Here is a 25,345-nt window from a genome sequence, read left to right on the forward strand (position 1 = left end):
CTGCATTATTAACTAGACACACTAAACCCAGGGAACTCTCCCTCCTTATATCGTAACCCAGCGACGATCACACCTAATTGAGTGTCCACATGCAGGGAACCTCAGGAACATGTTCGGTATCACTCTATTATGTAACATTCTTCATCTCTTTTTGTGCAACCGGTGGTACAAGCACTGAGTCGCCGTCACGATTCGGGATCGAAGCTCACGTGCGTTCTTCTTAAGATCTGTGCCGAATGTGAAGTCGTGTGTGTGTGTGTGTGCACCGAACGCTTGTTGCCTGGCGTCGTTACACGGAGTCGCGTTGTCGTGTGTGCAGGAATGATGGGGAGTCTCCGGTGTTGTCGGTTCTGTGGAAGCTTTATAGGGCCTCATCTGCAAACAAACAAACAAACAAACAAAAAAAAACCAACCTTCTCGATCACTGCACTCTGCAGTACGTGTTTGGAGTGTTCCTCCAAAACCCTCCTCCGGGCCCTCATCCAATATTGACATTGCGAGAAATCACCATCGTTAGACGCCTCACACGCATTAAGAGGCAACGGCGTATCCATCATGGCTCGCCGTACAGGGGTTGGTGATGGAACAGATGGAGCTGTGTATTTGTTTTTTTTTTTTTTTTTTTTTTAAATTCCCCTGCGCTTGTGTGCCGCCGTGCTGCGCATTCTCAAAATGGTCATCTCCGCCCCCCCACCCCCACCCCCACCCCCACCCCCCCCACCCCATGTCCTCATCACTATTCCACTCTAAGTGCCACATCTGCTCGGTTCGCACCTCTACGAGCAGGACCGTACAATGCAATGATGGAAAAAAAAAAAAAAAGATGCCAATCATCATCTAACTGGTCAAGAGGTATAATTGTCTTCAGAAGTCAACTATTGTAAAATGACAGAAAAATACAGCGACGTAAAATTTGAGTGGCGTATTCTTGCCATTCATCTTCTTTACACTTGGGTGCCTCCTGAACTGCGCTCCAGTGAGGCGCAGTTTCAAAAAAATCCAACCTTCCGTTTTTCAGATGGTACACGGGACTTACTCTCGAGAAACTGGACTTTTAAGTTGAACATACAGTGGACCGGAGTCACTGATGGTGTAGTGGTACACACGACTGCCATTAGTGCGGGGAGCGTGGGATCGATTCCCGCTCAATGATGGTGTAGATATCTGCTCTGTGACTGACTGACGACCAGTTCAGGGTGTAGTCCACCTTTTGGCCGAAGCTGGCTGGGATAGGCTCCAGCTTTCCTGCATCCCTTGTGAGGATAAGCAGCGTGGATAATGAAAAGACATACAGTGAACCCCTGTTTATCAAGGGGGATACCTTCTGGGTTCTGCAAACCCCGCAATAGGTGAAAGTCAGTGAGCGAGCGAGCCCAGTACTTTTGCCACTGTCACACCGAAAAAGCATTTAAACATATTAAAACGAAAAATGTAGACAGCGCGTATTGTCATATCTGCGTATATGCACGTACTTTTAAGAGGTGGGCCTGGTGAAATGCGGTACATTGGCGAGTATGCATGTCTTCATGTGAGCCGTGGCCGACAGCAGCTTCTGTGTTTGTTTACTTTTCTCCTGGTGTTCATTTAGGTGCTAAATGGTACGTCGGCAACTGTGTGTGTCCCCCCCCCCCCCCCCCCATAAATGCGAGAACATGACACTAAACTGTATTTTCTCTGTTGCCGTGCCTGCTAGTATGGCATAGTGAGGCGGCCATTAAGCTAAGGGACCAGAAGACTCCCAGAATGGCGTAGGAGTGCCATGGGTCAAAAGCTAGTTGTGAATTTTTCTATTCAACTCTTTGTCAGAGAACAGCAGGTTGTGCAAAAAGCCCTGAAATGATTAAAAAATGTAGAGTAGGTACATTAAAGTTCAACTGTAAAGGTTCTCATAACGAATACCAAACAAAACTTTCAGAAAATATATATACACATCACTGGAATAATGGTCATTTTGTCTCAATTAACGCATATATTTTCTTTGTTGTGTAACGTCTGGACATTTTTAGGTAAGAATACTAGTTTTTTGTATTCTGTTGTATGACTGGCATCAAGTGGATACACAGGTTACTTGTGCCTTCTGGTATCTAGTGTCCTCCCCATCATTGTACACTTTTCGCATAGATAGCAGAGTGAAGATATCATTTATAGTGAACGCATAATTTTTTAAAACAATTAAGTGAAGTTGGATAAGTCCCTCTGCAGACTCATCTGCCGGGGCACAGAGGTTGGGAATCACTTTTATAGCGTACGTACAGTGTATATTTTTCATATTCAGGCCCAAGTCAGCATCGGCGCGTCAACTGCAAAACGCTGCAAGAACGTCTGCATTCTTGCGTCAGACGATTTTCGTCAAGGTCCAGTGTGGTACAAGCAGACCCGAAGTGGCGTGGATTGAGCTCATCTCATCAATTATAGGGAAAGTCGTCGTTCGTCGATCATCAATCCAAATCAGTGTATTGATCCATAAACTCAATAAGGCGCAAGTCATTGTGCTAGATTGTTATGTAAGCACGGCCCTGATGAAATAACGCTTAACAAATGAGTAATAGACTAGTTTTTTTTTTTTCTTCTTGTTGCTCCAAAGATAAAAGCTACTTGGATGCGTGATGTGAATATGAATCAGCGTGTTAAACAAATCTCGCATTGATCGAAGGTTGCTGAATTGATTCAAAATGGCATTTTGACGGACATCGTGGCCCGTAAACAAAGTGCCACGTTCCAGATGATCGATGATATTGCGTCCCGATTGCAGCCTAAATAATACACACTCCATTGGAAAACACTGCAATTGTGATTGTGATTAAATGCCTGGTTAATTAGCGTTGTGAATTGAATTGAGTCCCAAACAAGCCGAGATGAACGATTAAATTAAGTGTCATTATGCTTATTTATCTGCAGTAATTTCTTGATTTGATGTTTTATATTAAATGTCTCGGTCGTAGTCGTCACGGATTTCCAAGGGGAAGCGAAAATGCGGCTGAATACGAAGGTGCTTCCATCGCCGCTACCCCTCCGCCCCCGAACCCCCACCCTCAACTAAACGGCGTAGTTGTTAAGGAGCAGTCAAACACCAGCGAGTTAACCGATGCTGCCAGAGTCATTAGAGGGTCCTGATGTGGGCCAGTCACCCCCGAAACATTGTGGCTCAAGGCCACACGAAAACATCTGCTCGCCGGCTTGTTTTTGTTGTGTTCACATCACACAGCGTCCGTTTCACTTTCAGCAGATAATGCTTATATTTCATCGCCAATATTGCCGGTATAGTGTGCTTTGGCACAGTATTTTTTGAAATGGTAAATCCTGAACTGGCTTGTGTTTCCAGATGTTTTTTTTTTTTTTTCTTTTTCCTGGAGTAGGAATGTGTTCTTGCAGTAGCGGTCGGATTTTGTGATACCTGAAAGTTGTGCTCCAAATGGGTCAAAATATCCAGGCTGCAAGGTGGGTGCATTTTTGAATATTAGTGGATTGGGTTTTGAAAATTAAATTTTTGCTGGTACGCCAGGGTGGAGTGACGCCTCACTGGGAATTAACAAAAATTTATGTAAGTAATTTATGCTTGGCGGAAAAATGTTTTTAACTTCCCATAGATGTCACAAGATAGCGGCAAAAGCAAAGAAATCCTTTTTACGATATGTTTATAACCTATAACCTGACTAAATGAGTCAACATACCAAGAATACCACAAGATGTCACCAATATTGGTATTAGACATGGTCTTGGCCTGAATGTAAAAAGGCGTTTTTTTTTTTTTTCCAAGTAGTTAACATAGGCAAAGTTTCAGATATAATGCAGATAACGCAAAGGGTGCACACAACATATAGCAATAAACGGGCCAAATTTAAGCATTTTTCCTCTCTTCAAAGTCAGCACAGGCCAGATTATTGGATGATTTTGTAAGACAATCCAATCGTGTGGGGTTAGGTGTTAATTTTTCTCCTCCTAAGATCTGCTAGGAAAAGGCACGATCATAAAAAATTTAACTGTTCAATATTTACAATGGGAAACAGTTCTGTTGAGTATAGTGCATTTGGTCAGTATACGTCTACCCCGCTTAATGTGTCAAAAAGCACCGCGGTACAAACAACTATTTGCAATGGAAACAAATGGTTCCGAAATGTCCGACCCCTGCGCGTACCAAGCTCCCAAGAGGGAAATAAAAACACGACTGGCGCACAATGGCGCCAAACGTTTTGTCTGCTCCGCCGCGTCATCCGGAGTTGCCCGCTGCCGTCGTGTTCCGTCTGTGCATCAAAGTCGGTCAACAACAACCTCCTCCTGATCACATTTCGTCTCATGCCGCACCGCGGAGGAAAAAGTTCCAACTGCGCTCTTTCCCCGCCGCCCCTCCACCCCTCTCCATCCCGCTTTCCCTCCCGCTCTGATTCCCGCTCGCATTGAAGTCCAAGCCATTGCAGCTTGTGTCTTTTCATGAGGCCCGGTTCAGACGCACTGGCTTCTAAGCTATGCAAATGCATGCTGCCAGTGAAACTAAAGCCGTCTTTGTTGGTGCTCAGAGGCCTCTTCCACAGGGTCCTTCATCATTTCCTTGAATCGGGACCCTCGCGTTTCCCACCATAATGAGAGCGAGGATAACTCTATCTCCACCTCGCTGTTCTTATCTCCGGGCTTGTCTCTTGCCACAATCCCCGCAGATCCAGCGGACATCTCAGGGTGTCAGCACTTCAGTGAGCGGCAAATGAGGAAATACAGTAGAGCTCTGCTGCGGAGACTATTTCCCCACCTCCACCCCCACCCCGCGGTGGAAGTGTTTCGACGGGGACGTTGGGAATAGCCAGCTAGCTCGTGGGTGGCTCTTCAGACAGCGGCAGCTTAATCAAACCAAATGTCAGTTCTCATTGGACCAGATCCTCGGGGGGGGGGATTTGCCGGCTGGATATGCACACCGTGGGACTGTGTTTTAACCGAGGGTCTAAATTTTGCCACGGATCAAGGTGGAGCCACCTTCGACCCGTCTGGTAAAATCCTGAACCGTAGCTCAAAAGACAAATGAAATCTTTAATCCCTCATCAAGAGTTCAGGGATGTTTGGCTTTGACTTTGCCGCCGTTGAGCCAAAAACAGGATTTTGTTTAATCACGTTGTTGTCATTTGCCTTCCTCAAAGCACTACTCCATGAATTAATTAATAAGAGATTGGGAACCAGTCAGGTTGAACGCGATCCATTCCAAAACTCTGGTAGAACTTTAATATTTCCGGTAACCATTTTAATTAACGATCTACTGGCACTGTCACAACACCTTTTAATCACTAAATCCATCCATCATCATCTATTTTCTATGGCGCTTGTCCTCATTAGCGTTGCGGTTGTATTAGAACCTCTCCCAGTTGACTTTGTGTGGGAGACGCCGTGCAGACTGATCTGGTCACCAGCTAATCGCAGGCCACAGAAAGATGAGTGACCCTTCCCACTCACATTTATGGGCAATTTCGAGTCTTTAATGAACCTAACATGAATATTTGAGGTTTTTGTTGTTGCTGGTAGCCATGTTCAAATAATTGACTCTTGAATAACATTTGCACTGATTCATGAATCACAAGGTCCGATAAGTCCTATGGACAGCTGCTAATACACAAACCAAGTTTAACAAAATTCACAGAAACACAGCAGATATGAGGCCTTTTTTTCTAATGGACTGACAAATTTGTTTTGTATGAGGATATTTTCACTTTTTTGTTCAATTTAATCTTTGCCCTCGGATGAAAAACATTGACGAATGTTATCGTGGAGCTCGTCAAAAGGGCCAGTGTGTGTGTGAGTACGACAGCTTCCAGAATTCAAAATGTTTTAAGGCCGCTTCCGATGAATAATCACGTCCGTATTTACTTCAAACTGCTTTTTCTCAGCTCAAATCTATGCCTGTCTTGAGTGCTACGCCTATAAAAAGCGATGAAATTACTGCACGTCGTCACCTCGGTTGATGTTTAAGTCTTTTTTGAGATGCATATGATGAATTAGCCGCTCATTATAATGTGACAGTATGAAAGGAAAAGTATTGTTTCTGGTCGGTCGTGATCTCTCGAGGCCGGATTATGCGGGGTCGGGCGCGAAACGAAACTTTTGATTGACCGCAGTCATGCACCGCAAAGCCTAAATAAATGAAGTCTGCTGGTCGGGGTTCGGGGATGCAGGCTGAAATGCAGCACCAGTCAGCCAGGTCGCAATGAGCCTCTTTTAAGCCCGCTGAATGGATTTGGCCATGACTGATTCAGGGGGTGAATTGTGTTCTTGAACTCATCACCACACCCCTGAGTATTGGACGACCATTGTCCACTCGCTATACATTATATATTTTCAATGCAAGACACCACGAGCTGCAGTAAAGCCACGTTTTGAGCTATTGACGGCGGTCTTGTGGGGGTCACTGCAAACAAGCTACAGTCACTGCCACTGTTTGATTCCCAATGCCTGCCGAGGGAATCATCCATTCGCCGTCGCTGCGCTGGTGGTAAATTTGGCTCGTTTACGTGAACTCATGTGATTTTTACACACACATGAACACACGCACGTCTTACAAAAGAATTGTTAGTCAAATTCCAAATCATACGTTGATGAGTTTATGTGTTACATCTCCACTGTAAAAGAAGGTGATCATAATATTAGAAACAGGCATCAGTGTGATGCAATGCACTTCAAAACCATTGTTAAATAACAGAAATCAGCATTTCTGAGTATTAGTCAAGGCGGTGCATTGCAAATTGCGGCCCCGGTTTTTCTCAAAATGCCACTTAATTCTTAGGATTTAGCCTCGTAATAGCCTCATAATTTGGCCCAAATGTCTTCAATTGAACTTTCTCAAGATTCCCTATTGCAATGAAATGTCAATTTTGATGCAAAAGCGAGATTTGACGTTCAAAATGTCAAAAATGCCCACGTTACATTGCAGCAAATTGAAAGTGGCAATGATTAAATTTACCTATTGTCAGATGCACTTTTGTGTGTGGGGGGCTTTGCTAGCTGCTTCACTGTTTGGGTTCTGCTTCTTTACAGCTAATCTGCCGACGCGTTAATTAAATTACCGCTCCCCTGCGGTTAAACCGATGCCTCTTTCGTCAACCTGCCAGAAGTGCGAGGTTTATGTAATGTGTTCGCAATGCGTCGAAAAAGCTTCTCCTTAATGGAACACCAGGTTTTCTTTCTTTCTTTTTTCTTTTTTTTTTGTCCTCCCCCCCCCTATCCAGAGTTATCATCTCGGTGAGTGACAGCGCTTCCAATCACAGGGAATTATACATGCTAAGAGCCATCAAAGACACGGCCGTGATGAGAGGGCCTTATTGAATATGAATGGCCGCCCCCGTCTGCTGTTATGCCTTTCCCGTCACTCAGTGAGATTGTCTTTGTTAAGCCAAACTGGCAGGAGAGTCGTTGAGACAGTGGCAAGTAACGCCGGGATGTAACGGTGGCAGTGAAAAGTAACGCAATTCCCCGCTTTTTCGTGTTGTCAGGTATGAAATATGTGGAATATTAGAAGAATTCAGGAAGAATGACAGCGATGTGTTTTTCATGGGGACCAACTGGGTGCTGGTTTGATGGTTTTATTGGGGCCACTCTGTCTTCTAATCTCTTGACATCGGTATTAACATCTCCAGGTGTACCTTTTTGGGTGGGTGGAGGAGGAGGTTTAAATATTAATTGTCCATTCTTCGGGTGCTTTTTATTGTTTTATGGTATTCTAAAAAAAAAAAAAATCATTCATCTGTTCTTTATTCATATCGAGGGGTTGTTAATCATGCTATCCATCGATTGTTCCAAATCAGGTTATAAAATCCAGATTAATTTTTCAGGTATATTTTTTGGGATGTGGGAGGAAACCGGAGTGTTCGGGCACTCCCATTTCCTCCCACATCCCCCAAAACATGCAACATTAATTGGAGACTCTAAATTGCCCCAAGGTGTGATTGTGGGTGCGACTGTTTGTCTCTATGTGCCCTGCGATTGGCCGGCAACCAGTTCGGGGTGCACCCCGCTTCCTGCCCGTTGACAGCTGGGATAGGCTCCAGCACTCCCCACGCTCCTTGTGAGGATAAGCGCCAAAGAAAATGGAGGGATGGAAGGTGTAAAATGTTCATTTTTCACAAGTGCTATAAACTGCAACCCGAGATTCTTTTCTCCTTTATTAAGGAGTGTTAATCATTCTACCTATTGCAATTTTGACATCAGCAAGTGATGAAATTATTTCCAAGATTCCATTTTTTTCATCTGGGTTGCTAATACCAAAATGACAGAGATTAACACAATAAATATTTAACAGTTGTGAAAATTAATTATTTGTAGTGCTTGTGAATTAAAAGGTGACATTTTTCATTTCACTCTTTGAGCGTTTCGTGTGAGGGGTCACAAAGCCATCTTGACAATCATTTAGCTTTAAACGCCATCCTGAGCCTCTCTCACCACTATGAATATATTCCAAGTAAATATTGCTCAGTGCCCAATTAGTGACGTTTCAAGCACTTTGGAGGAAGTGGCCGGAGATGTTTTTGTGCGCCCGCAAAAGGCTAACGGCAGCCCTCAACTATGGCACTTCAGCCCACACTTGTCTCTTAAATTCTTCCGCCGAGCGATGTCTGTTGTCATAGCGACGGTGCGCGATTCTGCTACTGCGGGGATACGTCGGCTCTCCGATCCCGCTCTTCTTCATCCGCCGGGTCTCACGTGCTCGGGAAACCGTTGCCCTAAACGCGAAGTGATTGCAGAAGTGAGAGCTGCGGTGCGCGAGAGCAGATTAAAAGGAGGGCAAAGGGGCGAGGTGGCGGCGGAGTTAGATGTCTTCCAAAAAAAAAAATGATGGCGCCGCTGCGAGGCAACCGCAATAAGCCGCCTTCTTATCTCGGTGGCCGCGGAGTGCACGCGCTTCTTCTTCGGCAGGCGGGGGCCATGGCAACCGCATCTTCAGTTGCCTTTGACAATCTTTGACAATGTTCGAATGTGCACTTTCTTGTTTTACCGAGGCCGTGGATTTGTCACTTTATTTCTTTCAGGTGTGCATTTTTATGACTTTATTAATCCCAACCGGACATTGTGTTATGGTTTTAGCAGGGACCAAAATCTTACTTTTGATCTCTTGGCATCAGATAGGAAAGAAAATATTGACGTTCACTTGATCGAAAAGTAAACATTTTTGTGCTTTTTCCACCATTATTTGGACATATAACCTATATAGTTAAAATATATGTATATATATTTTCAAGAGGAAGTTGAAGCAAATGTCGAAAATAATTCATTTGTACCTCTTATAAAATGAGACGTGGCTGTGTTGAAGCAAAAATGTTCACAGGGCCATAAAGCAATCACTGCCTTCATTTCAGCAATGTGACATTTTCACACCATTTTAGCACAGTGATGCTGACATGACGCGGGTCCTCATGCCCTCCTGTAAATCTCAAAGCGCCCGCTGAGTCCTTTTTTTTTCATTACATTACTCAATCTGTCATTGTTGTCGCTCCTCAGTACACTCTTGAAACTGTATTCTTGTAACAGGAAGCCGCACCGTAAAAAGTTCACGTTTAGGCGAACGTCTGAATCTGGTCTTCCTCCTTCATCACACTGTCAGGCTCGGTACATCCCACAGGCTGGTGTTCCCATGCGAATCCCCTGGAGCTAATCATTTCCTGCGGTCAGGCCTGCTTAGTTAAATAGAACGGAAGGGAAGGCACTTCTTCGCAGAGGAGAGATCTCAACAGGGATTCACTCTCGTGCACATGCGAGTCGAGACCACGTGGGACTGTCTACACTTTTTGTGTCACTATGCACATCTGGATCTTTGTGTTGTTCTCACATCATGCCCACATTCAGTCTACTTTGGATTGAACCATAACTTATAAAATCACAGTGACTATATTAAAGGATATCTCCAATATGCATTTATCGGCGTCATGAATCTCTGCGGTCTTCAAGGTTAGGGTAGCGCCTATTGCTGAAGCTGTATCAGGTTCCACGACCGGTGTCGCAAAAGATGTATTTCAAATCCAAACTGCAAGTTACGGTCCTTCAAAATAATCCCCCCCCCCCCGGGGTCCAAAGCAGTTTACCATCCTTCATGCGCCTCGCGCTGGAGAGTGCGATGAAAATGACAACGGCTTTGGATTTTGGTCACGTAAGAGACTTCCACTCAAGCCTCTGGCGTTTGGTCTCCGGGACGTACTCGGAGATCCTTGACTCATCAAGTGTGGTTTCGTTGTTCTCATCATCTCTCAGTCCCCTCATTGCTTAGTGAGGTCACAGTTATATTCTCCAGGGTGATTACATCGATGGGGGGGGGGAAAAACCATAGTACGTCCATGACATGTCTGGTCTATATTCTGGGCTAGTACATCTCAAATTGGTCAGATTAGCTAGATTGTCTTGGATAAGTCACATGATTCTATTGGCTCTTAGTGCGGTATCTGTTTTGAACACCCGCCGATGTGCTCGTGCCTCCGAGCCTGATGAAGAGCTCTTCATAGAGAATACAACGCCAGTGACAAATGGTGCACCATTTTCTTCCTGCAAGGTCTTTTCGAAAACCCACAAAAGAAAAAGTAGCGTCGGGCACTGTTTCCAAAAGAATTGAAAGGAAAGGCCAAGCCGCTAGAGAAGCTTAATTCGTCTTTTGCACTGGTACGAAGTGATGACCGAGGTCTTATTAAACGCTTCTCATGCATATTGTGATTAAACCTCTCACCCATGCGCTTGTATTGCATAGTTTCTCTATAGCGAGGAGCCGCTAAACGCACAAAATGGGGCTACGATTGAGGCATTTAGAATGACTTATCGAAGTCCGAGGTAACTTATAATTTACGCGAGGAAGGAGTTTAGGTGTCTTGTGTTCTCGGGCCGTAATCAAAGGTGATCGGCGGCGAGCAGCGAGGCTTTGCGAAGGTGCCACTTTCTCCTTACGCTAAGTGGTGGCTTGATTGTGTGAAATTGCAGGTCAATAGTCAATCTGCTGCTGATTGTGTGGTTACTGCTTTGCAGGGTTTATCAGAAGAACACACACTTTTGCACTCCCGAGTGCAGCCACCGCCGTCGCTTCTTCGCAACTTTCTCCACTTGGAGGTCAACAAAGTAAAAATATGTACTTGATGGCTTGAATTGTCTTCCAATGATTGATCCAAGGCCGTTATAAAACAAACTATGTTTCAGAGCTAAAAAAAAAAAAATGGAATACTCTGTTCTTGAGGGGTTTTGAACTTTAGATTTCACGAGGTTTTCTGATACATTTTGAAGGCTGGGAAAAACAGAGAGCTGTCTTTGTCATTTTGTCATCCTGTTAAGTTCTTGGATACCACTTGCGACATTGTTGCAAAATTTTCATTATTACTGTAATAACCACTGGGAAATACAGTAATTTGGTGGTAGCCATCAGTTCTCGGATACCGCTTCTGACGCTTGTTATTGTGGCATTATTTTCTATATTGGTGTAATAAACACGTTGCCTATGTTGATTTGTGCGGCTGGTCAATCCTTGGACTCCACTTCTCACGCCAATTGTTGAAGACAAGAAACACCAAGAGTTGTCTTTGTCATTTAGTGGGCCTGGTCTACCCTTGGATCCCACTTCTGACAAGTCTTGTGGCAACGCATTTAATTCACCATTTTTAATACACCAGGAAATACAAAGCATTTATCTTTTTGTCATTTAGTGGCACTCGTCAATCCGCGGATGCCACTTTTGTCATCTATTTTTGTGGCAATCATTTCAATCGTGGTGGAATAAACAGGAAACATCGATCATTGCCTTTGTCTTTTTCTGCGGCTGATCAATCCTTGTATCCGACTTCTGACAACTATTCTGACAGTATTTTCTATATCGCTTTAATAAACTGGTAAATATAAGGGATATTTTTTTTTTTTTGGGTGTGAAAAGATTAAATGTTGGAGCCCACTTCTGACACGTTTTACTAGCAGTGTTGTCTACAGTTATAAAGACAGGTAAACACAGAGAGCTCTATTTTTGTCTATGATGCATCTGAGGCGGCACGTAAATCCTGGCGAATTTTTGTGCAAGTGCAAGGTGCAAAGTGCAGGTGTTTGCCAATTTAATGCAGAATGTCCATTTTAAATTGGTCTACGTAATTACCAGCACCAGTTTAACCAACCACGGATTGCGCCAGATTTACGCCGGTCCTGAAAGTAGGGCCCAAAGAGTTATTTTATGTCTTTTTATTGGGCCGGACGGTTAGAAGGATGGCTGGGCTATAATAAATGCGGCAAACTTTATGTTTGAGGCATTTGGAGGGGCCGGTCAATCTTTTCATGCCACTTCTGACAAGTGTTGTGAAAATATTTTCTGTATTACTGTAATAAACAGAAAAGCACCGGTTGAGTTATACAAGGCTTTCTAGCACTCGCACGCAGCTGCAGCTGTCACACTGACGGCAAACACGAACTGCCTCGTGATCTTGACTCCGCAGCATTATTAAAGTTTCACGACGCGGATATTGAACACCTAAAACCACACTTTGCCGACAGATCCGACGCGTTTCAAAACGACGCGTCACAGCGGCGTCTTCGGATGCATTAATGATGCCCTGCGAAGAGGTGCAACAACGTGCCAATGTTTCCATATTTGTATCCCAAGCCACGTTCCGACGCGCACCGGCTGAAAATATTCATGAATTCCACCTGCGCCGATCTCGAGGTTGTGAAATTTTGGCAGTGGCCCTTCAGCGGTGAGAGGCCTCCTGCAGTGGGCGCCGCTGTTTGTATGTATGTGTGTGTTTGTGTGTGTGTCTGTGTGTTTTCCCCCCGTGGGTCTCTCGGATGTTACTGAGGTAATTGGATGTGTGACGCCCACGAAAAATCCCCTTTTACCTCTGGGCAAGCGCTCTTTCAATCCCAGCATGCCTCTGTGCAAAAGCGCAACCCAGAGGAAGGCTTATTCTTTCAACTGGCAAACATCAAACGCTCCCCGGCGGCGGGAAAGCCCGTTAGCGCGTCGTGACACCGGGACGTGCGTTGCCCATCACCGGGGGGGCCGCCAAGCTTGATCGTTGCGTTATTGCCGGCGGTGCGAGTAAGTTCCATTATCTGTAACCTCGACCTTAAACTCTTCACTGTTTGTTTTTGGCAAGTCCCGAGTTACCGCCGCAAAAATCGAGCAAGTGAAGTCCCCTCTATACGACAAGCAAGTCTTATGTGACGTCACGCAATTTTGCTCAATCATAACATTGCAAATTAGCCACTTTCCACTCAGTATCTGCACTTGTGTATGCCTTACAAACACACAATTTGGTTTTTAATGGTCTAAAACGGTCTCGTCATTGTCTATTACAGTAATCCCCTGCGTATTCACAGTTCACCTGTTATTTTTTTTGCGTGACAAACGATCCCCAGTAATTTCATTTGTTTTGCTCTTTTGAGAACGCTGGAAGTTTCCACACTATAGCACCAACCAATGTTCCCTCTAATTTTTTATGTATGAGCAAACGGACTAAGGCCCTGAGCGCTCGCTTTGACCACTGTGAGCAACACCAGACGTGTGCACTGTGGTCGGGTCAATGTCATCCACTGAAGTTACATGGCTCATTAAAAGATTCTGATTACGGCATTTACATTTCCCATCAGAGCGCTTTTAAGAACCATCTTCTTTGTGTTTATGCAAACTTACAATGAACACGTCAAGAGACCCCGTAGCTCAGTAGTCGAGCATTGTTTTGGTAAACCAGAGGGTCGTGAGTTCGGATCTCGCTGCGGCCTCTACTCCCCAAGAGGGGTTGCGTCAGGAAAAGGGCATCGGGCGTAAAAACTGTGCCAAGCAAATATGAGCGTTCGTCTGATATGTCACGCCGTGGCGACCCCTAACGGGACAAGCCGAAAGAAGCTCACTTTAACAGTGGACATGTCAACAAACACAAAAAATACATTGCTAACCAAACCAAGCCAGCAATAAACTATGAAATATAAATTTGAAACGCCGCTACCAACTTTATTTCATTTATTTTTTTGTAATTCACAATGATATACTTGGTTATTTTTCTTGGTGTAAAACTGAATTATTGCTTGCACAAAATATCTTTTACAATGCACGCTGAGAACTGAGCGATGCTCCCAAACAGTTTTAAGGTTAATGTTATTTTTCTCCCAATAGTTGAAATACAGCATTAGCTTGCTGCGCACTGTATTGTCTGTGCTTTCATCTGAGGTGAGGGTGTGCCGAGGTGGAATTTTAACACTTCACGCCGTCTCATCCTTCGCAACGCATTTTTCCGACCAGATCTTTCTCGTTCAAAAAAAAAAAAAACAAAGAGAAAATCTCTTTCAGTTTCATCGCTTTTTCTTCTAATTGCACATATCACAGCATTTCTTTCACCGTTATTATCGAGGCTGAACGCAAGCAGCGTATCTAGCTCGTCTCGTCCAGACCGCTTTGCTAACTAAAGCGCCGGTGGTGGGCGGCGGATAAGGACGCTGTCGTTTTAAGCGAAGCAAAGCAAATTTATTTATATACTGTAGCGCATTTCAAACACAAGGTAATTCAATGTGATTTACATGATTAAAAGCATTTGAATAAAAAGAAATACATTTAAAACAGGGGAAAAAATAATAAAACAAAATATATATCATGAAAAAGTGGAAATACTCTTAAAAAGCTTGAAGGATAAAAGAAGAGCTTTCAGCCTCCATTAAAAACATCCACATTCAGTTGTCAAATTATTCCATATTGATGGGTTGCGTAGGAACGTAAGTAAGTAATCTGTATTTATGAGTGTACCCTTTTAAGAGCGGAGGGGGCCGGCGTAAGGTAAACTAGGCGGGAAAGTGAGTGTGTTAAGAGAGTTCGGTGTGCTGCCGAAGTGCAGTAAAAAGCGGTTAAAAGAACCCGGTGGTGACTACTTTTCCTCATCGGCCATTACCGAGGGCATTATAGTACGTATTGTACGAATTGCGCCATTGGATGTAGAACCCAGTCATCCCTCACTCATTGAATCCAATTGCAAAATGGCACAAATTGAATGGTTATCCTTTCAAATTCGGGTTGAATGTTTTTGTTTTTTTTATACACATGGCAACAACGGTCTGTCTAATGTGAAAAGAGTGCATCGATGTCAAGAAACTATGTTCAAGTGATACACCTTGACTCAGAGGCAAGCTTTCCAGGAGGGGGACCAGCTTACCTGCGTTATTAGCAGAAGAAGATTGGAGAACAATCTTGCGCTCATTGAGTGCCTTTTTTTCAAACTCAAATTGTATATCTATCCATCCATCCATTTTCTTAGTCGCTTATCCTCACAAGGTTTGCGGGGAATGGTGGAACCTATCTCAGCTGTCAACGGACAGGAGGCGGGGTACACCCTGGACTGGTTGCCAGCCAATCGTAGGGCACATTGAGACAAACGGCCGCACTCACAGTCACACCTACGGGCAATTTAGAGTGCCCAATTAATGTTGCATGTTTTTGAGATGTGGGAGGAAACCGGAGTGCCCGGAGAAAACCCACGCAGGGACGGGGAGAACATGCAAACTCCACACAGGCGAGTCCGGGATTGAACCCCGGGACCTCAGAACTGTGAGGCCACCGCTTTTTGGCTGACCACCGTGCTGCCCCAAATCACATATCTATATATAATTTATTTTTAGGGGTAATGCAGTTGGATAAGTTTGAAATGATCAACTGTTTTGGGATTCTAGTTTGTAATTTAAATTATTAATGTAGGCATGAAAGAATCATTGTTGGGCATTAGTTACTACCGGATTTTTTTGAAGTGCTCGGTTCCCCCATTACTGTTCTTTATTGTCTTCATAATTAAATACATAAATGACAATGACATCCAGCTCGATGACTGGCCAACTATTGGTGAGGTACGCTATGAAGTTGACGCCGGTTGCCAGTTTTCATTTTATAGTGAAGGTTGAAGTTAGATGTAATTGTCTCTTGTTTTTTTTTTTTTTTTTTGGGGGGGGGGCGGTGTTGAAAATACATAATATAAAATATAATCCTTGAATCCAAATGTATAATTTTTCCTGGCTTCCTCATGATAGTTTCTTAATTACCGGTAACTTGCCGCTGCACGCCGCATCCTCGCCTTCTGATGGATTGCCAGATTTGTGGGCACTACGCCCCCCCCCCCCCCCCCAAAAAAAAAAACAAACATAAAAAAAATATATATACACATATATATTTCTTTTTAAATCAACTTGCCAGGTCCAAGTCCACTTGAGTCCTAAAATTGGCAACTTTAGGTATGACTTAAGTCTAGTCATGTGACTTACAGTAAGTCCTCCTCCTCTGATAAATTCATCAACTATATTTGATATCGTGTTTTGTAATCTGAAATTTAAAGGTGCTTTAAGACCATATATCACAGAAGAAGCAAACTTTTTTTTGTTTTGTTTTACTGTGCGCGAGAAAAATGGCCACCGGGCTGAGACGAGTTGAAAAAGCAATTCACTGATTGGTCGGCTAATGACATCACAAATGGATGTTTTGCTACGGCTACGTGTTCTCTTCTAATGGATTAGTCTTTTGGTCTGTTTTGTATTCAATTACACGACTCTTCAAGCGACAGATTAAAAGAAAATGCTCAATTAAAAGTTCCGACAACTTGGATTATCGAGTCCATAAAAAGAAGGTTGGGGTTTCCGAAGTGACAAATTGGGTCAAACGGCCTTAATTTATGTTATAGTTAATTGAAGATATTCATCTAAGAGTAACTGACTGGCAACAGTCTTGCTAGTAAATTACTTTAATTCAACTTTTACAGTAATAGTTATTGTAAAAGTAATTACAATCATCGTACTGTAAAGTTGTATTACACTCATTTACTGGCAACAGTAAGTATTGCCAGTAAGTTTACTGAAACATTTGAATGTATATTCCTTCTCGGCGCTCTACCAGGGAGAATTTTTAGCCGGTTTGGTCACTTGCGAAAGTCGACACACCGTCACGCTCAGCTTTTAGAGCTTTAATTACCTTTTAACCTCTTGCTATTCGTTTTCTAAAAGCTAATTAAATGCCGCCATGATAAAAATCACACAGTAGCCTATTATTATTAATTTTTTTTGCGTGCACTACCATACAGTATCATATCCTCCTATTATCAGAGCCAGCAACAATGCGAATTTTCGTCTTTTTGAAAAGCGAGTCAAATGAGCCGATTATTCAAATTGTCGTCGCTAATTCGTAAGTTGCTCCAATGATAGAACAATCAGCTTAATTGCGTGAGGACTAATCAGTTGGTCGCGACGTCAAACGCGCAGAATCGACACTTTTGACTCGAGTGATGGAATAAATAATAAATAAACAAGTGTTTATAATTGCCTTGAATTGGGTCAGCCATCACTCCGCTATTGTCGATTATTGACTGACACCACTAAAGCGATTGTGTTCCGTTTCCTCATTTAAGTGACCTTCATTTGTGCTACTGTTTAATTCCCATTGCATTTTTTTTTTTTTTTTAAATGAGGAGTCTCATTAATAATGCATGATGAGACACAGGGGGGGGGTCGTAATAAGGTTACTTACTCAAGAGGATATCTTGTTTGGGAATTGTAAGCGGCACTGTGCTGATAGTTAAACCTGGCTGTTTTGTTTTTTGGGTTTTTTTTTTTTTTTTTTAAACGATTTCATTAAAAAGCACTGTAATTGCCACAACATGTACATATTTATGTTATGAAACAGGGGACAAAATGGGGTCCAGAAATTGAACAAAAATGTAGAATCTGACCAAATATTAGGGAGACCCTTTGAATTTGACGTGGATTTATCAAAAAGGAAAATATATCCAAATATTCAATGAAAATAATATGGCAATAACAGTTTTGTTGTTTTTCATTTATCGATCCATCCATTTTCTTTGCCGCTTATCCTCACGAGGGTCGCAGGGAGTACTGGAGCCTCGGCAAGCTGTTAACGGGAAGGAGGCAGGGTACACCCTGAACTGGTCGCCAGCCAATCGCAGGGCACATCGAGACAAACAGCCGCACTCACAATCACACCTTGGGGCAATTTAGAGTTTCAGATTAATGTTGCATGTTTCTGGGATGCGGGCAGGCACGTGGAGAACATGCAAATTTCGCACAGACAAGCCCGGGATCGAACCCGTGATCCTCAGAACTGCGAGGCCAACACTTTACCAGCAAAACTTGAATTACTTGAATTAACATGACTTAACTTCCTTAATGTCCACTTTACAGAATTTCTTCATGTCAAAAACGTTGACGTAAAACGCAAAGGGATGGCTTTGAAAATCATAATCATCATGATTCTTGTGTAACTTGGTCGACTCGTTTAAGTGGTGACGCCGCAGGTCAGGCCATCAAACTGTTTCCAAGAAGCGACAGAGCGCATCGTAGCTGCACCGCTGTGTGAACATTACGGAATGAAAATGCAAAATCAAAGTCCGTACAGAATGTCCAGTTTGTAATAACCTCGAGCCGAACGCAACGGAGCCTTTTAACCTCCGCCCGCCGGGAGTTGGCTTCCGACGCACGCGGGCCGCCATTAAAGGTCTTCCATTATGGAAATCGATGTCGGCGTTGGGCAATGAAACGCATCTCGCCACATTGTTGCTGACGATACAATAATGTCGGCTGATGATGCAAACTGCTATAAAGCTAGGAACAAAATCATTAGTGGCAGCATTCATCAAAAGGGGCGGGGCAGGGGGGGGGTAAAACTAACTAGCATAGGAGTGCTAATGAATTGGGTTGGCGGTCGTTTGAATGATGTCAGATTTTTTTTCCTAATATTTATTATTTTAGTGTTTTTTTTTAAAACTCATTTTTAACTATAGTTCCTTTTCATAATTTTTCTTTCATTTGTTAATTCCCTTTTTCACCTTTTGTCGTACTTGTTTTGTTTTTCGTGGCACTTGATGGTTTTTTTTTGGGCCATTATCTGATTTTTTTTTTTTTTCTTTGAATTTACTTTCAAAAGTTTTACATTTTCCTAGTACTTTTACCGATAACGAAGTTAAATGTGGTTTCTATTTCTGTAACCTGGTACTTTTACCTGCTACTTTTTTTTTTTTTTAACACTTTTGTCCTAGTACTTTAGTCTCCCATTTTTTCTTGTTGATTGTCTATATTCTTTTGTCTTTTTTGTCATATTTGATTTCTTTTTTCTTAAATATTTTTTTATTTAATTAGATCTTCTAAATATTTTTTATGCTTCTTATTTAAAATTGTATTTTTAAAGTGTATGCATAGTACTTTATTTTTAAAACCTATTTTTGTTAAATTTGGTCAGATATTTTTTTTTTATTTTATTTGCAATTTGATATTGATAATTTGTTAAAGTGTCCTTACATCCTGATGTCTTCAAAGGAGCTCATAAATGATCTTCATTATTAGTAATATTATTATTATTAATCCGCTAAGTGCCTTGATTGAACTGTTATTATGGAAACACCCACCCTGACTGCATTGCAACACAATATATAGTTTCAAGCATATTCCTCAATTTAATGTTCCGTCACCACTTTTTGATTGTGCCCTTTTTTTACACCATTGCTCTAATAGGTTTATGGGATAATTTAATGATTTTTTTTTTTTTTTCCCCCCAAGCAAGCAGATTATGTCATCACACCCTCCCCCAGCCAACACCCCAACTTCTCCTACTCCCGCATGTAAACACCCTTGTACTATTTACCAGGGAACCATGTCGTGAATGTGTCACAAAAGCCTTCCTCCCACTTTTGTGCGCTTGCGTGCGCGCGTGCACGCGCGTGTATGTTTGTGTGCGTGGAAATGGGAGAGTTGAGGGAACAAACGTGCACACAAGAAGCAAAGGCGTAGCCATGCAAGTGTGATCTCCACGCACGTGCGAGCGTACCGCACGGTTCAGGGAGCACTTTTTTTTTTTTTATTCACTCTGCTCTCTCGCTCTTACATCGTGTGTGTGTTTGTGTGTGTCTGCGAGAGAGGGAGAGACAATGAGCAAAAATCCCTCGCTGTCTTTAAGATTCGCCTCCGTTGCCGCGCTCTCACCTCCCTTCGAGTGCACGCGGGAGGTGAGAGCGAGAAAGCCTCAGCTGTCATCGCAGTTTAGATCAGCAGTGTGTGTACCCCCCCCCCTTCGCCTCCATCCCAACCTCCAGCTGAGAATTATGCAACATCGGAAAAGAAGAAGAAGAAAAAAAAAAAAAAAACAAGGTCAGGAAAATATCCAGGGAAGGATCAGCTAAGATAAAGAGGAGGTGAAAAGAGACAGCAAGACCTCGGTCTTCCTCTTTGGCTTCCTCCTGTCGTCGCGGCAGTTTGGGATTCGGCCGACGAGTGATTTATTTTCACCTCGGGACAGTTTGGGCACAGATTGCACCGTTTGAGTTCAAATTCATGCCAGCGCCCATCAAAGATTTGATTTTCTTATTTGTGTTAGTGTTTTATTTTTTTTTTTTTTATGATCACGCTATGCAAAACAGGCAATCTATTCCCTGTCACCTGCGGACGGGAAGGCCGCCCCGCCGCCGTCCGAGAGATCCACATTAATATGATTTTGTCTGTGCAATCTAATAAAACACAAGACATCCCACCCCCTGCCTACATCACGGCGGAAGTGCGATGATTCATGACGGATGTGGCGTCGTCGCTCAGTACGTGATGAACGAAAGGCACCTTGGGGACGGTTATGAAGTGTGACGCGGCGTCCGGGGATCGTTTCGGAGGCGTGCGCGTGTCACGGCGTCTCAATAACTGCTGGAGTCTCACCGAAAAAAAAGCGACACGGCGAAAGATGATTTCATCTCGCCTCCGCCTTTTGCCCCCCCCGCCCTGCTAAAAGTTTGCATCCGATTGGAGTAGCGGCGTGCCTTTTGGAGGAAGCGAGAGGAAGTGCTAGAGGAAGTGAAGCCCAGCGGGAGGTGGAAATGCATCAAAAGAAATAATAATGCAACTTTTGTGGCAATCCAGTTTCATTTTGATTGGTGAAATTGGTGGCGGCGAAGTAGTTTTTCCCAACTTTTCAGCGAGGTTTTTTTTTTCTTCTTCTTTTACTGTGGGGGGTGGAGATCGAGGGTTATGTCGAGGAACCCTAAAATACATCCAGTTTTATTTTTCATGCATAAAAGGTAAAAGCGTTGGCCTCACAGTTCTGAGAACCCGGGTTCTCCCCGCGCCTGCGTGGGTTTTCTCCGGGCTCTCCGGTTTCCTCCCACATCCCAAAAACCTGCGGCATTAATTGGACACTCTAAATTGCCCCAAGGTGAGATTGTGAGTGGGGCTGTTTGTCTCCATGTGCTGTGCGATTGGCTGGCATCCAGTTCAGGCTGTACCCCGCCTCCTGCCCGTTGACAGCTGGGATAGACTCCAGCACTCCGTGCGACCCTAGTGAGGATAGGAGGCAAAGAACATGGATGGACATCAAACGTATCATGTATCGGTGATTCCCATTTCCTGTCGGTGGATTGGCGTCCCAATATTTTTGTCCACGCAGCATGTACAAAACGACCGTTAGCGAAATACACGCGGACATGTTGCGCCCGCGGTACGTTGTTCCGTAACCAGGAGGCGACGTCGAGCATCCGCGTGGCCGGTTGCCCGCGGCGACGGCCGGCATCCCTCCGGGCGTTCGGCCCGTGGCCTCGGGGAGGAAAGGTTCCGCCGCGTTGCGTAGCCGGAGTGGAGGTCACGGACGACGAATAAGGCCGGGGGGTACACCGAGGGGGCAGCTTTAATGATGACATGGTACAAGTTGGAATCGGACTGGGTTGTGATTCGGCAGCATATCGTTGAAATGTGTCTTTATTGCAAAACGAGAGGCCATCTTGATTTTCATATTGGACCACATTTATGGGGATGATGGGGTGGGTCACAATACAACTTGTCATCTAAAAAAACTCGCCGTTGGCTCGGAAAAAACACGACTCTTATTACTTGCCGCTTATCATAAGATAAAAACATCGATTCAAATCAATTCAACTTCCCAACATTCTTGAAAGAAAATATGACATTTTGTCATAAAAAAAAAATGATTCCCGTGACCCTTGTGAGGATAAGCCGCTTGGATAATGGTTGGACTTTATTCTTGAATGATTCTTACTCTAAGACTTTATTTTGTGTATATAAAAAAAGTTGATTAAATTGCTTTTTTGCTATATTAGTAGAAGTGAATTGCAAACTTTTGTGGAAAAAAAATCCTCACTTTCTGCCTTAATTTTTTTTCTTGTAGGATCATTTTCTTTCCTCGTTTAGACGTTCTCAAGAAAAAAAAAAAATCTTAATTATATATGTGTTCTAAAAAGCTTGTCTTTTTCCCGGAATTTTTTATACAACTTTTTGCAAAAAAAAAAAAAAAAAATTACAATATATCAATGAATTCTGATTCCACCCCACACAAAAAAAAAAACTATTTTATTTTTTCTTTTCATTGTGATCCGAGTACTCTTTTGTACAGGAGAGAGGCTTGTCCAGTGAGACCAGCCGTCATAAAAACGAGAGGAGACCATCCAGCACCACATTCCGCTTTAATGCGGACTCTTTCAATTTCAGCGTACTGAAGTGTTTGCTTTCATTCCCGGGCGTGCAACACTCACGGGTGTGCAAACTCATCTTTTTTTTGTGGGCTCCGGTGTCCTGCGAGTATCACCGTGGGTGGCGTGTAGTGACGGGTATCTATAGACGCCATCGACTTTGAATTAAGGCCGGGAGTCGCGGCCATCAATCATAGGGAGTCCGCTCGGGACAAAAGCTGGCGGCGTGATGCATGGACTTCCTTCACTTTCACTCTCCTGGCTCAATTTCCCCTTTCCTCCTCTTCTACTCGCGTCCTGACCGACCCCCCCCCCCCCAAACCCATTTAACGCGGCGTAGAGCGATAAGCTTTCCTTCCTGTGCTGCAGGAGCTCCACGGTGTTCGGTTCTTTCGAGCGTCCCGTTTGCCACAATATTAAGTACACCTGCACCCGTCTAACCAGAACTAAATGTGCTGTAAATCAAGGCACGTTAACAAATATAACAAAATAACATAAAGCCAGCCACCACAGCAAAACTAACTTTCTTTGTTCTCTACATTATGATGCATATTCAAAGAAAATTGTAAAGTGTAGAATGGTGCCTGAGATACGAGTGCTTTGACTTAAGAGTGTGTCCCCCCCCCAAAAAAAAGGACAAGATACATTAGGTACAGTTGTAATTTATGCTTGTGTTTGCATGCTGTTTTATACATTACATACATTACAAAAAAAACACATTTCTCCGAGTGCCGAAACGGATTAATCGTATTTCCATTCATTTCACTGGGGAAAGGTGATTTGAGGGCAGAACGGTGGATCAGTTGGTAAAGCGTTGGCCTCACAGTTCTGAGAACCCGGGTCCGATCCCGGACCCGCCTGTGTGGAGTTTGCATGTTCTCCCCCGTGCCTGTGTGGGGTTTTCTCCGGGCACTCCCGTTTCTTCCCACATTCCAAAAACATGCAACATTAATTGGACACTCTAAATTGCCCCTAGGTTTGATTTCGAGTGCGTCTGTTTGTCTCAATGTGCCCTGTGATTGGCTGGCAACCTGTTCAGGGTGTACCCCGCCTCCTGCCTGTTGACAGCTGGGATAGGCTCCAGCATTTCGCGCGACCCTCGTGAGGATAAGCGGTGAAGAAAATGGATGGATGGATGATACATTAGGTACATTTGTATTTGCAGGTCAAGTGGAGAGCAAATATTGCCGTTTTATACACTACGATACCTGTTTTTTTCCTTATTGAAAAAAACAAAAATTTTTAAAAATTATTATTTTTTTTTTAAAGGTGCAGGTTGCTGAAACGGATTAATTGTATTTCCATACTTTTCACTAGGGAAAGATGATTTGAACTACGTGTTCTGAGACTTGAGATTGGTCACGGAACAAATGAAAAACTATTGATCACTACAAGTGAAAAATAAATAAATAAATGAATAAATTATACCAATATCCTGCTAATGTCATAAATGACTCACAATATCAGATTTTTAATTAAAAATAAAAATAATTTTTTTGGGGGAAAAATATAAAATATAAAAAATATGTAAGTTATTATAAAATGTATAAAGTATTTGTGATATTTTCACAATTTTGGAATATTTTTGTTTGTTTGTAGTTGACCTAAATTAAATGTTCGAAACAGCAGAGGGATGCAGTGCGTTGCAAACGGCAACCGCCACGACGCGTATGAATGTTAAACGGCGCTGTCAATCAAAATTGAGCATCACGCTGCGCGATGTGAAGAAAACGGAGGCTTCGGAGGTCATTAGGAAGGTCGTGTTGGTTTATCTGCATGAAGCCAAACAGCGGGATTTCTCTCTTTCTCCCCCCCGCTCTTCCACCCTCTCCCATTCTGTTCCTTTGCTCAAGACGAGGTTACATTGCTCAATTTCACGGTCTGACGGGCCTCTCGCCTCACCAGGTATCACACTGGAGCACCCCGTGTCCAGGCGGTTATGAATAGGGGGGGCGGTTTGGCGGGAGTTTATTTCATTTAGTTTCTGTCGCAACACAACCTTCAGAGATACAGCAGGGAAAAAAAAAAAAAACAAAAAAACTTGACGTGCTCTATGTGAACCCACCTTGCTGGAATTGTAATCCCATTTGGCTCTGCGGTAATGGTAAAATTGATTATTTTTCTGCGTGGCGGCATCTACGCGCAAAAATCCTCATGTTGGACATCGGTGAGAAGGTTAGCTTATCGTTTGCTCGCGCTCTCTTCGCGAGGGTTCGTACTCGGAGACCGCTGCGCCGAGGCAAGAAAGGTTAATAAGGCAATCTCCCGGAAAAATGCACGTTGCGCGGGCGCTAGGTACTTTCGCGCTTACACTTTGCTTTATCCCATCCCAAATGGTTTGTCAGCAGGCGTCGTACTCGCGCGGTAAAAAAAGACTGCCTATCCTCAATAAAACTTCTTCCGCACTAATCTGAAGCATGCAGTCATATTATTTTTTTTCCGTGTTACTTTAGCATTTAGCTACAAAAAAAACTAAATCTTGAAAGAAATTATAGCTTTGATTGTAAGATTCTCACGTTTCCTTGCTACATTATACATTTTCTCTCAAAATATGTATTTTTGTCTTTGAAAAAGTTTGTTCATGTGACTTTTACTGTAATGGTACAAGTTTAAGAGAAATCAATTTATGGTTTAAAAAGCAAAACTATTCTCACGGTACAATTGTAGCAGTTTTGCAAAATGCTCCGAATAGCTATGACAAACCTAAAGAAGCAAATTTGAACTTTCTGAATTGGATTTTAAAAAAATATTCTTTTTCTTATGATGATTCCATTGTAACGCCACAAAAGCAGCAAAAATGAATGTTAAAAAGAGAGAATAAAAATGGTGAAACTATTTTGTTTGAGTGCTGTAGAATTGGCTCACAAAGCACTCTGACCTTTCTTGCACAGCGCCAAAGTCCTCGTGGACGCTTTTTGCGGCGAACGCCGCTCTAGGCG

At 43.2% G+C, this 25,345-nt stretch overlaps 1 protein-coding gene across 6 annotated transcripts in view; it reads left to right on the forward strand.

Moving 5' to 3' along the window:
• LOC133496745 (MAM domain-containing glycosylphosphatidylinositol anchor protein 2-like) overlaps positions 1-25,345 on the forward strand; it is a 175,004-nt gene that overhangs the window by 8,180 nt on the left and 141,479 nt on the right. The window lies entirely within an intron of this gene.

The sequence above is a fragment of the Syngnathoides biaculeatus genome, chromosome 23 (assembly GCF_019802595.1).
Source record: "Syngnathoides biaculeatus isolate LvHL_M chromosome 23, ASM1980259v1, whole genome shotgun sequence".
Lineage (NCBI taxonomy): Eukaryota > Metazoa > Chordata > Actinopteri > Syngnathiformes > Syngnathidae > Syngnathoides > Syngnathoides biaculeatus.